A 13,214-nucleotide genomic window follows, 5' to 3' on the forward strand; every position below is an offset into this window, starting at 1 on the left:
ACGAGTTTAGCTCAAATTTGACAATTTTAAATACGAATCAAATATTTTTCAAGCCTGCTCAAAAAGTTCATGAATCGGCTCAATTTGATTACCCCTAAGTTGGATCGAACATCAATTAAAGAAAATCATGATGGGTCGATCAAATACTAAGTAGAAGATGAAGTTCATACATGTCAATAGAATCAAATGTTTGGCGGATAAGGTAAGTCCTGGAGATGTCTTCCAGACTTGGAAGGCGGTGAGGATGCATCCCATTTGGGACAAACTTTAGGCTTTGATCTAGTTAAAAAAACCAACAGAGATTTCTAAATCGAGATCAGACAATTTTAACTATCAGAGCAATTCATGCATACTTGTATATTTCTAACTTAGTTTTGCAAGACTACTATTATTATTGTTGTGCTAATTTTATTTTACAAAGTCTTCGGTTGATCAAAGGGTTCAGTTGACAGATCAAAATAGATAAGAACATATCAAAGTCAATCCAAACTCAAAAGGAAACAAGGGTTCAGTAGACTGATCAAGAGGATTAGTCAATCAAATACATATAGAAACTGAAGATTGAATACGATCAAATCAACCAATAAAGGAATCCTTGGTCAGTCAATTTATCAAAAGGATCAGTTGACCAATCAAGTGGATTATGCTGGATTGATCAGATCAATCAAGGAAAGAATAGGGGTTCAGTCGACTGATAGGATGTTTAGTCGATGGGAAACCCCCAAATTCAAGCATGGAGACAATGAATTCTGATTGAGTTTAGTCGACTGAATAGGAGATTCAATCAACCAGAAAAAGTGTATAAAAGAGCCTTGGGATTCGAGACTCAGAATAGCAATTCTTACAATGCATTTCTTCCATCCGCCGCAGTGTTCGTGCAAGTACTACTGCTAACACGCCGACAGAATGTTCAAAAACCAATGACAAAACTCCACTCTTACGTTGTCGGTATATTTTAATACTTGCATTTAAATTAAAAGAGATAGTAGTGTGTGACTATCCTCTTCATCTTTTGTACTAGCTTTCCTCTTTCTCCAAATGCTTTATGAAAGGAGAGCATTAGTGAATTATTTATCTAAAATGATATATGAGATCGTAGGTTTTGGAATAGCAGTCGCTGGACTGTAAACCAAGTAACCCATTAAGTTAATTAGTTTTAATATTTCTATTATGACTTTGTTTTGTTTTTGTAAAAAAACAACTAGAAAAGGCTTAAATTAGTGATATTCACCCCTTAACCCTTCTATTGTGCTTTTCGGTCCTACAATTAGTATCAAAGCTTAGAGGCTCTGAATCAGTTTTACCACCTTCGAGCTTTTTTCAAAACTTTATTCACATTAAAATTATTTGTAGCATTTTATTTTTATTGTATCACTTATCTAAGACCCTAAAAAGTTTAGAAATTTTAAAGTTCTCTCTACAATATATAATGTCTCAGCAAGAAGGATTCGATATTGCTCGTCCACCCCTGTTCAACAGAAATGATTTCAACTACTGGAAGGGACAAATGAAGTACTTTCTACAAATAGAAATTGACATGTGGATCATCGTCAAGAACGGCTTCACGTTACCAGTCGACGAATCTAAAAAACCACAAGAGATGGAAAAGTGGACCACATATACAAAAAAAAAGACTCAATTCAATGCTCAAGCCACAAATACAATACTATGTACACTAACAAAAGAAGAGCTAAATCAAATCAAACCATTCGATAATGCAAAAAATCTCTGGAATAAATTGATCGAACTCCATAAAGAAACATCTGACTCAAATATAACAAAAAGGAGCATTCTAATAAATAAATTATTTAACTGTCAAATGCAGAATGTAGAATCCGTAAGTCAACTACACCCGAGGATCAAAGACATCTTGAACATACTCCATTCAATTAGGCAAACGGCGGAAAATTGAGATGTTATCAGCTATGCTTTAAAATCTTTTATCCGAAATACATTATAGGCATCAATGGTTACTGCATACAAAGTATATAGGGATTTATCTACTATAAAATTAGATGTATTATTTTATGAATTATAGAATTATATGAGCAACCTAACTTGAATCCACATGAAAAAGAACGAGAAGAAACCAAGCCATTACCTTCCTTGCATGACAAATTAAATGCAAAAAAAAAGCAAGTCAAAACCCCGACCAGAGCCGGAGTCGGAAGATGAATTGGAATCGGATGAGGAAGGCAAAGATTTAACCATAGAAATTGTGAACTTAGTCCGAAAGATGTAGAAGAACAAAGGATTCACCAAAGAGGATGTCAAAAGAGTAGTCTAGTCAAAGGGCAAGAAAGAACGTCAAAACAAACCAAGCAAGCTAAAATCAGAGGTAACATACTATGGGTGCCATGAAAAGGGGCACTACAAGTTTGAGTGTCCTAACCTAAAGAAGAACAAATCCAAGAAGCTAAGAAAGAAGAAACCACACAAAGTGACATGGGACGAATCATTCTCAGAGTCAAAATTAGATGAACCAAACAATACCAACTTCATGTCTCTAGCTAATGGCAAAGGAGGACAACCGAATTTGAATTTGAGTCTGAGTTTGAGTCAAGACAAGGATCCAAGTTTGAGTCTAAGATAAGCAACAAGTCCGTATTTGGTTTAGATGATCAAGAAGAAGACGTAACATCTCCCTTAGTTGATAAATTGTATAGCATAATTGCTTGCTTAACTAAAAAACTAGCTAAATCTAATGAATAGGTTAGATCCCTTTCTAAAGGATGTAAAAGATCTTAAGGAGAAGATCAATCTAAGTTCTTCAACTAATCAAGTTCAAGAAGGAACCTCAACTCAAGTTCAAAAACTTGAGAAAAATCTAAAAAACTTAAGGTAATGTTGGAAAAGTTTACTTCTGGCTCTAAGTACCTAAACATGATATTTGAAACTCAAAGGGTTGTGTATAATAAATCTGGACTCGGGTTCAAGTGTAACATTAAACATAAAACTTACATGTCTTTGGTAAATAAATATACAAGAATAAAGGTTCAAGCATGGATTCTAAAATCATATTTAATCAACGAAATAGGAAATAACAATTCTAGATTCCTAAAGATCAAATCTTCTATGTAGATAAACAATATCAAAGTTGTGATCCAGGGGAAGAGAAAAACAAACTTGTATCATTGATATAGGGGAACATATTTTGGTGTATAACTTGTTTGTTTATTTTATGCTTGCAAATGTCATGTTTGCATTATGCTTAGAATGGATAAATAGAAAAAAAAAAAAAAAAAAAGAAGAAGAAGATAGGTTAACCTTGACAACATAGTATTAGAACTAGGTGAGCTGATAACACATTAGTAAAGTTCACAAAAGTGCATGTCTAAGTTGGATAAGATGTATCCTACCTCTTGCACCCAGTTAAGTGAAACTTATTAAAGATAACTCACATAATTCTAAACTAGTTAGACTAAGATTTTATATTAAATTGGTTAAGTATATATAATTTCTTTAATTGATTTTATATTAGAATGTGGTCGCTCTAAAGTAGGCCCCTAAGCCTTAACCCAAATTGGAAGTCGGTTTTAGAAATGCTTACTTAACTAACCTAAAACTAAATCTGAATCTAATCCAAGATCAAACTCTCTTCTAAAATCATAAAATTAATAAAGTAATATTGAAAAATTATCTCATACTACTCATAAGGCTACAATGATTGATAACTTAGAACAGATGAAATGTTAAATAAAATTGACAAATTATTTTATATATTTTCTCAAATATATAGGAATTAGAAAACTAATACATAAATAGAAAAGAGTTCTGTTATGCTATTTTTAAACCTATCTATTAATTTTTCTAGAACTAACCTACGTTATACCGTAGATTACATGAACCTATAAATATAGGTAATCTTTGCATATCACAAACACCTAGAATTAACATATTTGCGTATTGTACCATGTAGATGAGCGTGAGATGTTAGGTCCAACTCTTGATTCCAGATGTAGACAAGTGCGTTGACATGAACCAAAAGGTTTAAAATAAAAATTGGATCACCTTGGTAACTAACTCAAAACTAAACTCAATGATCATTTGATATTATTTGAGTAAAGTAAAAAATAGCAGTTAGATATTTTTTCAAGGACAATTTCTTAGATGTATATTTTGAAATAAAATTATTTTGAAAAATAGTATCTTAAATTTTTTCAAAAAACCAATTACCAATCGACTAAACCGGTTCATAGATTGAATGTGGTAAACCCAAAGCAAAGTAGCAAATGGTCAAAATTTGACCGATAAAACTGATCAACATGATCTAATCAGTCAACTGATCCAAAGGGTTTAGTCAATTGATCATCCTCATAATCATAAAAAGCTAACTCGATATTAACTCGTTCAATCAACAGATAAACTTAATTAGTCGACTGATAAGCCTCGGGACCGTAAAAAGTTTATGCAACTTAACATTTTTAGTCAATTGATCACCCTTATGTTGGGTTTTTCGGGCCGAGAAAATCGCTTTTTCGCGTCGCGAAAACCCCGAAACTCCCTAGCCAACGGATCCGTGCAAAGAAAAATTTTCTAAAAACTACGAGTACGAGTTTACCTAGATCTACACTTAGATCTACAAGGGAAAAGGTTATACCTTTGAAGCGAAGCCCTTCGCGTTCCCGCTCGTCCAACGGCTTGCCGGATCTCGAAGTTGTCAACGTAGACAACTCTCTAGAAGTATCCACACGAACAAGATGTGTCCTCTAACACACAAGGATGGAGAAGAGAACACCACAAGTGTGCTAGCACTTCTTGGTGCTCTCGGATGAGATTGGGAAAAGAAGATAGAAAAGAGAAAAAAAAATGAATCTCAAGAACACTCTTCTTCTTCTTCTTTGTGACAATCACTCTACCTTTCTTCTTTAAACTCAAAACCACTCACCTTTTTCTTCCTTGAAACTCACGGCCAAGAGAAGAGGAGAGGGAGAAGAGAATGGCTAGAGGAAAAGAGTTCACATGAATGCAATTGAATGAATAATCAAATTTTCATTCACATCACAATTTGAGTGGTCGACCACTACAAGAGGTGTAACCCCCTTCACATTAATCACGATTAATGTGGAGGCCACTAAAGAGAATAGTTGTAACCTCCATGAGGTGGCACATGTGATGATGTGGCACATCATCATTAGTTCTCCTAATGCCAAGTCACAAATGATGTGGCATAAAGTCAAGTCAAACTTGACTCTTCCTCTTCCTCTCAAGTCAAGTCAAACTTGACTTAATCTCTCTCATGGTTGATCTAATCCAACCATTTAATTCAAGCCAATTTAATATAATGAATCTAATTCATTTAATTAAATTGATTCAATGAGTCATAATCTAAATTAGACTCATTGAACACATGAATCAACTTGAGTCCAACTCAATTAGCTCAATTAGGATTACTCTTAATCCAATTTGATTCATCACATGAATCTAATCCTCTTGGTTCATCATATGAACCTAATCTTCATCCACTTGTTCTTTGTGTGTGACCCAATAGGTTCTTGTAACGTTGGCAATGCCCCTAAACTCATTTAGAAGCATAAGTAATGAGCGGTATCTAGCAATACATCATTACTATCCAAGTTACAAGAATGTTGAGATCCAACATCACCTTGTGACTACCAATTGTGACTCTTCACAATATATGACAAGTGTCCTTCTATCCTAGACATCTAGATTGATCAATGTGAGGCATAGACCGTGTCATCCTCTAATCAATCTAAATCTTGAACTCCAAGTAGACTCACTCGATCAAATGAGCTCAATATCTCATATTGACTCATTTGGGCATGGCCATGCACTTCGTGGTCTCACTCTATCAAGAATATTGATGTCGCTCCCGTCATATAGGAGGGATAGATCCCATCTACAACACTCACATCCCTCTGCATAATTCGTTACATACCCAGTAACCCAGTTACAGGTGACGTTTGACGAAACCAAAGTATATAACTCCTTATGTAGGGAACCATGGTGACTTCAGGTCCAAGGACTAGTAGTCATACTAATAGCCACATGAGAAAGTATATGACACTCATATAACGATCCATGATACTTTCTCATGGCGGGTCATTCAGTATACATTTTCTAATGAATACCCATGTGTCAACTTGATATCTCTATATCCATGACTTGTGAGATCAAGTCATCGAGTTGACCTACATGCTAGTCTTATTGCATTAACATTGTCCCTGAATGATAATACTCGACTAAGAATGATTAAGAGTAGTGTTCCCTATATCATCTCACTATCGGTTCAGCTAACCGATTGATATATGTAAGAACTTTCTACTCAAGGACGTTATTATACTTAGTTTATTTGGCACCAATACAAGTAAGTATAATAACCAAAAATTAAATGCCTTTATTTATATAGAATATGATACAACAAGTCCATAATATAATCATCAAATGATTGGCTCTAAGGCTCTAGCTAACAATCTCCCACCAGCACTAGTGCCAATCAGTGTAGGCTCTAAGCCCCAATGACCTAGTGTGACCATCATGCTTCCTCTGTGCCAAAGCCTTGGTCAAGGGATCTGCGATGTTAGCCTCTGTGGGTACTCTGCAAATCTTCACATCTCCTCTCGATAATCTCGAATGAGATGGAAGCGCCGTAGTATGTGTTTGGTCCATGGTGTGAGCGAGGTTCCTTCGCTATAGCTCCATTGTTGTCACAATAGAGCTCAATGGGGTCAAGAATGCTAGTAACCACCCTAAGTTCGGTGATGAACTCATGAATCCAATCGCCTCCTTTGCGCCTCGATGCGAATATACTCGACCTCAGTAAAATCACCATCGTGTCCCGCTCAACTCTTCCACCACAAGACCACCATTAATGCAAAACACGAACCCCGATCGCGATCTATAGTCATCCGGTCGGTCCGAAGCTAGCATCATCAGTAACCCTTTACGGCTAGCTCATCATTGCCTCCATATATCAAGAAATATTCTTTAGTCCTTCTTAAGTACTTAAGAATATTCTTGACCGCTATCTAGTGACTTTCACCGGATCTGGGTATTATCTCGTCATGCTCAAAGCATACGAGACATCAGGTCAAGTACATAGCATGGCGTACATGATCGATCCTATGGCTGAGGCATAAGGGATATGATCCATGCGGTCTCTCTCCTCTCTAGAAGAGGGACCTTGAGTTTTCGAAAGACTCACGCCATGTGACATCGGCAGAAATCCCTTCTTGGAGTTCTGCATGGCAAACCGAAGGAGTACCTTGTCAATGTATATACTCTGACTTAGGCAAGCAATCTCTTAGATCTATCTCTATAGATCTGTATCCCTAGAATGCGGGATGTCTCACCTAAGTCCTTCATTGAGAAGCAACTCCCTAGCCAGGTCTTGACAGACTGAAGCATAGGGATGTCCTTCCCAATGAGTAGTATGTCATCCACATACAATATAAGGAAGATAACTATATCCCCTACAACCTTCTTGTAGACACAAGGCTCATCTTCGTTCTTGATGAAACCAAACTATTTGATTGCATCATCGAATCGAAGATTCCAGCTCCGAGAAGCTTGCTTTAGTCCATAAATGGACCTATGCAGCTTGCATACTCTGCTAGTATGCTGTGGATCTACAAAACCCTCAGGTTGTGTCATGTACACATCCTCGAGCAGGTTTCCATTCAGAAACGCGATTTTGACATCCATCTGCCAGATCTCGTAATCGTGGTAAGCTGCAATAGCAAGCATGATCCGAATGGACTTAAACATCACTACTGGAGAAAAGGTTTCATCATAGTCAATACCATGAATCTGCTTGAAACCTTTAGCTACCAAGCGACCCTTATAGATAAGTCCATCCATGTCAGTCTTTCTCTTAAAGACCCACTTACACCCAATGGGTTTTACCCCTTCAGGTGGATCAACCAAAGTCCATACTTGGTTGGTGCGCATGGATTCCATTTCAGATCTCATGGCCTTTAGCCATTTCTCGGAATCTGGTCTCATCACAGCTTCCTGATAGGTGGTAGGCTCATCCTCTATGAGCACAACGTCATCATGGTCAGACAAGAGAAATGAGTATCTCTCAGGCTGACGACATACCCTATCAGACCTGCGAAGAGGTAGGTCTACTTGAACTGGTTGTTGTTCCTCAACTCTTTGTGGAACAACATCATCCACAACTCTTTGTGGTTCCAGTTCAACTTCCATCGAGGCTTCAGTGCTAGGATCCGCATCTTGAACTTCTTCAAGATCGAATGTACTCCCACTAGTCTTTTTAAAAACAAAGTCCCTTTCTAGAAAGACTCCAATGTTTGCCACAACTATCTTGTGCTGACTGGGAATGTAGAAGTAATATCCCTTAGTTTCCTTGGGATATCCTATAAAGTAGCACTTGTCGGATTTGGGTCCTAATTTATCTAAGACTTGACGTCTAACGTAAGCCTCACAACCTCAAATCCTCATGAAAGACACCTGGGCATCTCTCCCAGTCCATATCCTATATGGTGTCTTTATCACGGCCTTGGATGGAACTCGGTTGAGTATAAAAGCTGTCGTGTCTAGAGCATAGCCCCAAAGGTATGTCGGAAGATCTGTGTGACTCATCATAGATCGTACCATATCTAATAGGGTACGATTCCTCCTTTCGGATACACCATTCCACTGTGGTGTTCCAGGAGGAGTGAGTTGGGATAGAATCTCACACTCAGCTAGGTAGTCACGAAACTCATGGCTAAGGTATTCTCCACCTCGATCTGATCGAAGTATCTTAATACTCTTGCCAAGCTGGTTCTGTACTTCATTCTTGAATTCTTTGAACTTTTCAAAGGATTCAGACTTATGTGTCATCAAGTACACATAATCATATCTACTGAAGTCATCAGTAAATGTGATAAAGTACCTATAACCGCCTCTAGTCGCGACATTGAAAGGGTCACATACATCACTATGTATAAGTCCTAACAAATCAGTCGCTCTTTCGCTGTGCCCACTAAAGGGTGTCTTGGTCATCTTGCCTAGTAGGCATGACTCGCACGTCTCATAAGATTCAAAATCAAATGAGTCCAGCAAACCATCCTTATAGAGCTGGGATAAGCGCTTGTCATTTATATGACCTAAGCGACAGTGCCAGAGATATGTTTGGTTCAGGTCATTTGACTTAAACCTCTTGGTATTTATGTTATAAATAGGGCTTTCAAGATCTAGAATATAGAGTTCGTTTATCAGAGGTGCACTACAATAGAACATATCGTTTAAATAGACGGAACAACATTTGTTCTTTATTGTAAACGAGAAACCTTTATTGTCCAAACAAGAAACTGATATAATGTTCTTAGTTAATGCAGGCACATAACAATAATCATCTAATTCTAGTACAAGTCCAGAGGGCAGAGATAGATGATAAGTTCCTACAGCAACAGTAGCAACCCGTGCTCCATTGCCTACTCGTAGGTCTATCTCACCCTTCGTCAATGCCCTACTATTTCTCAGCGCTTGTACATTAGTACAAATGTGCGAAGCACATCCGGTATCTAATACCCATGATGAAGAAATAGAGAGGTTGACTTCTATAAAATGTATACCTGAAGTAGAAATCTTATTTCTCTTCTTCTTAAGATCTTCCAGGTATTCTTTGGAGTTCCTCTTCCAGTGCCTTGCTTGTCCTTGATATAGGTGACAAAGATGTTCAACCATATCGTAAGCGCCCATCAACTCATGTTGCTTCTGAAGCTCAGAGTTTATGGTCGCGAGCATAAGACAGGACACATCTAATGCGTCATCTTGATGCTTCTTGTAAGCATCTCGGTCTGCTCACGTGGCAGTGGTAGGAGGAGCCTCCGGAATGTACAGTTTACGTTCTTGGGTGAGAACTATTCTCAGGTTCCTGTACCAGTCCAGGAAATTTGCTCCGTTGAGCTTGTCCTTCTTAAGGACAGAACGTAGAGAGAAGTTGTTCGTGTTTGACGTCATGGAAATTCTACAACAGAAATAAAAGCAGAAATAAATATCATATTCTTTTAAATCATTTAATTAGGTCTTCAACTAAATGATGCTCCCACTGAATTCTATAATTCATGTGGGACAAGATCCACATCATACTAACCCTTGAGTTAGCTTTGGCTAATACGCCCAAGTTTTAGTATGATCGGTAAGTAACGATTACCAATTACATCTCTAAGCAACTCTTGTTTATAGGATCAAGATCCGCATTGATATTAAAACTCGAGTTAGCTTTGGCTAATACGCCCAAGAATTAATATAAACATGATTTTGTCCTACCTTTCCAACCGTTGGAAGAATGCATATAGTTAAACTCGATCCAATTGAGTTAACTAGTTACTCAATCTAATTGAGTTGTACTCACCCATGCGTTGATAGGCGGGACCAAGATTGTCCCTCCATACCCTACCAAGATAGTATGTGTTGCTCTGCTTTGGCAGATTCAACAACAACATGCGATCGAGGTAGTGGTAGGTATCACGGCATGGTAGGCATTACGAGTTGACGTGATTTAGATATAATCTAAACGATTATGCGTATCATATACTCGATAGATCTAATCTAATCGTGGGGTGCATCTTGTACATGATGTAGATCTAATCTAATCGTAAGGGTGCATCTTGTGCATGATTTAGATCTAATCTTAATCGTTATGCACTAATTAATTACTTAATTAAACATGCATCACATACACAAGTAATTAACTAAATTTTATGATTATGTCATGGCCCTACTACGATCTTCTCAAGCCAATGAGAAGATCGGATGGTCAACCTAAGGTCAACAGCTTCACAAGCTCCTTCCTTTGACCACCTCGTGTTGCTCGCGCCCTCCTCGTAACTCCGTCTCGAGTGGACCTTCCACCGCTTCAAAATTTACATTACAATTTTGAAACTCGAGTTACATTCGAGTCTAAATCTAATTTATAATCAGAATATAAATAGGGAGGCACGACGCGCAGGTCGCGTATCAAATACAGCACACACAAACACATGACGGCACGCAGGCCGTATTATAAATTAAAACACAAATCCAATCATATTGGGTCTTTTTGGGCCATGACTATCACAAAAATAATATATAATTCAAAATTATATATTTTCATAATTTTCTGTAATTTTTCACAATTTTTACAATTTTTATGAGTAAAATTTTCCGGCGGTCCCGTTTAGCGATTTTCGGGCGCAATCGCGGAACGAATCCCATGCGGGGCCAGGGGCAGTGCCCCTACCCGCGATCTAACCATCACGAGGGTTCCTTTGCGATCTAACAGCGCCTTAGCCCGCTGTCCCAAAAAGTTTTGGGGCGAAACTTGGCCGTTTTGGGAAAAACTTCTCGGTAGTCGAAGCCTACAAGTGTCGAAACACTTGTGTTTCGCTTCTACGAGAAAAATACCCATAAAAACTATAAAAATCATAAATTTACAGAATATTACAGAATGTTTATTTTTCATAAAAACCAAAATAAACTCATATTCATCTTCGCACGTGGCTCTGATACCACTGTTGGGTTTTTCGGACCGCGAAAATCGCTTTTTCGCGTCGCGGAAACCCCGAAACTCCTTAGCCAACGGATCCGTGCAAAGAAAAATTTTCTAAAAACTACGAGTACGAGTTTACCTAGATCTACACTTAGATCTACAAGGGAAAAGGTTATACCTTTGAAGCGAAGCCCTTCGCGCCGCTCGTCCAACGGCTTGCCGGATCTCGAAGTTGTCAACGTAGACAACTCTCTAGAAGTATCCACACGAACAAGATGTGTTCTCTAACACACAAGGATGGAGAAGAGAACACCACAAGTGTGCTAGCACTTCTTGGTGCTCTCGGATGAGGTTGGGAAAAGAAGATAGAAAAGAGAAAAAAAAATGAATCTCAAGAACACTCTTCTTCTTCTTCTTTGTGACAATCACTCTACCTTTCTTCTTTAAACTCAAAACCACTCACCTTTTTCTTCCTTGAAACTCACGGCCAAGAGAAGAGGAGAGGGAGAAGAGAATGGCTAGAGGAAAAGAGAGCACATGAATGCAATTGAATGAATAATCAAATTTTCATTCACATCACAATTTGAGTGGTCAGCCACTACAAGAGGTGTAACCCCCTTCACATTAATCACAATTAATATGGAGGCCACTAAAGAGAATAGTTGTAAGCTCCATGAGGTGGCACATGTGATGATGTGGCACATCATCATTAGTTCTCCTAATGCCAAGTCACAAATGATGTGGCATAAAGTCAAGTCAAACTTGACTCTTCCTCTTCCTCTCAAGTCAAGTCAAACTTGACTTAATCTCTCTCATGGTTGATCTAATCCAACCATTTAATTCAAGCCAATTTAATATAATGAATCTAATTCATTTAATTAAATTGATTCAATGAGTCATAATCTAAATTAGACTCATTGAACACATGAATCAACTTGAGTCCAACTCAATTAGCTCAATTAGGATTACTCTTAATCTAATTTGATTCATCACATGAATCTAATCCTCTTGGTTCATCATATGAACCTAATCTCCATCCACTTGTTCTTTGTGTGTGACCCAATAGGTTCTTGTAACGTTGGCAATGCCCCTAAACTCATTTAGAAGCATAAGTAATGAGCGGTATCTAGCAATACATCATTACTATCCAAGTTACAAGAATGTTGAGATCCAACATCACCTTGTGACTACCAATTGTGACTCTTCACAATATATGACAAGTGTCCTTCTATCCTAGACATCTAGATTGATCAATGTGAGGCATAGACCGTGTCATCCTCTAATCAATCTAAATCTTGAACTCCAAGTAGACTCACTTGATCAAATGAGCTCAATATCTCATATTGACTCATTTGGGCATGGCCATGCACTTCGTGGTCTCACTCTATCAAGAATATTGATGTCGCTCCCGTCATATAGGAGGGATAGATCCCATCTACTACACTCACATCCCTCTGCATAATTCGTTACATACCCAGTAATCGCCTTTATAGTCCACCCAGTTACAGGTGACGTTTGACGAAACCAAAGTACATAACTCCTTATGTAGGGAACCATGGTGACTTCAGGTCCAAGGACTAGTAGTCATACTAATAGCCACATGAGAAAGTATATGACACTCATATAACGATCCATGATACTTTCTCATGGCGGGTCATTCAGTATACATTCTCTAATGCATACTCATGTGTCAACTTGATATCTCTATATCCATGACTTGTGAGATCAAGTCATCGAGTTGACCTACATGCTAGTCTTATTGCATTAACATTGT

Source organism: Zingiber officinale, chromosome 2B, assembly GCF_018446385.1.
Source record: "Zingiber officinale cultivar Zhangliang chromosome 2B, Zo_v1.1, whole genome shotgun sequence".
Lineage (NCBI taxonomy): Eukaryota > Viridiplantae > Streptophyta > Magnoliopsida > Zingiberales > Zingiberaceae > Zingiber > Zingiber officinale.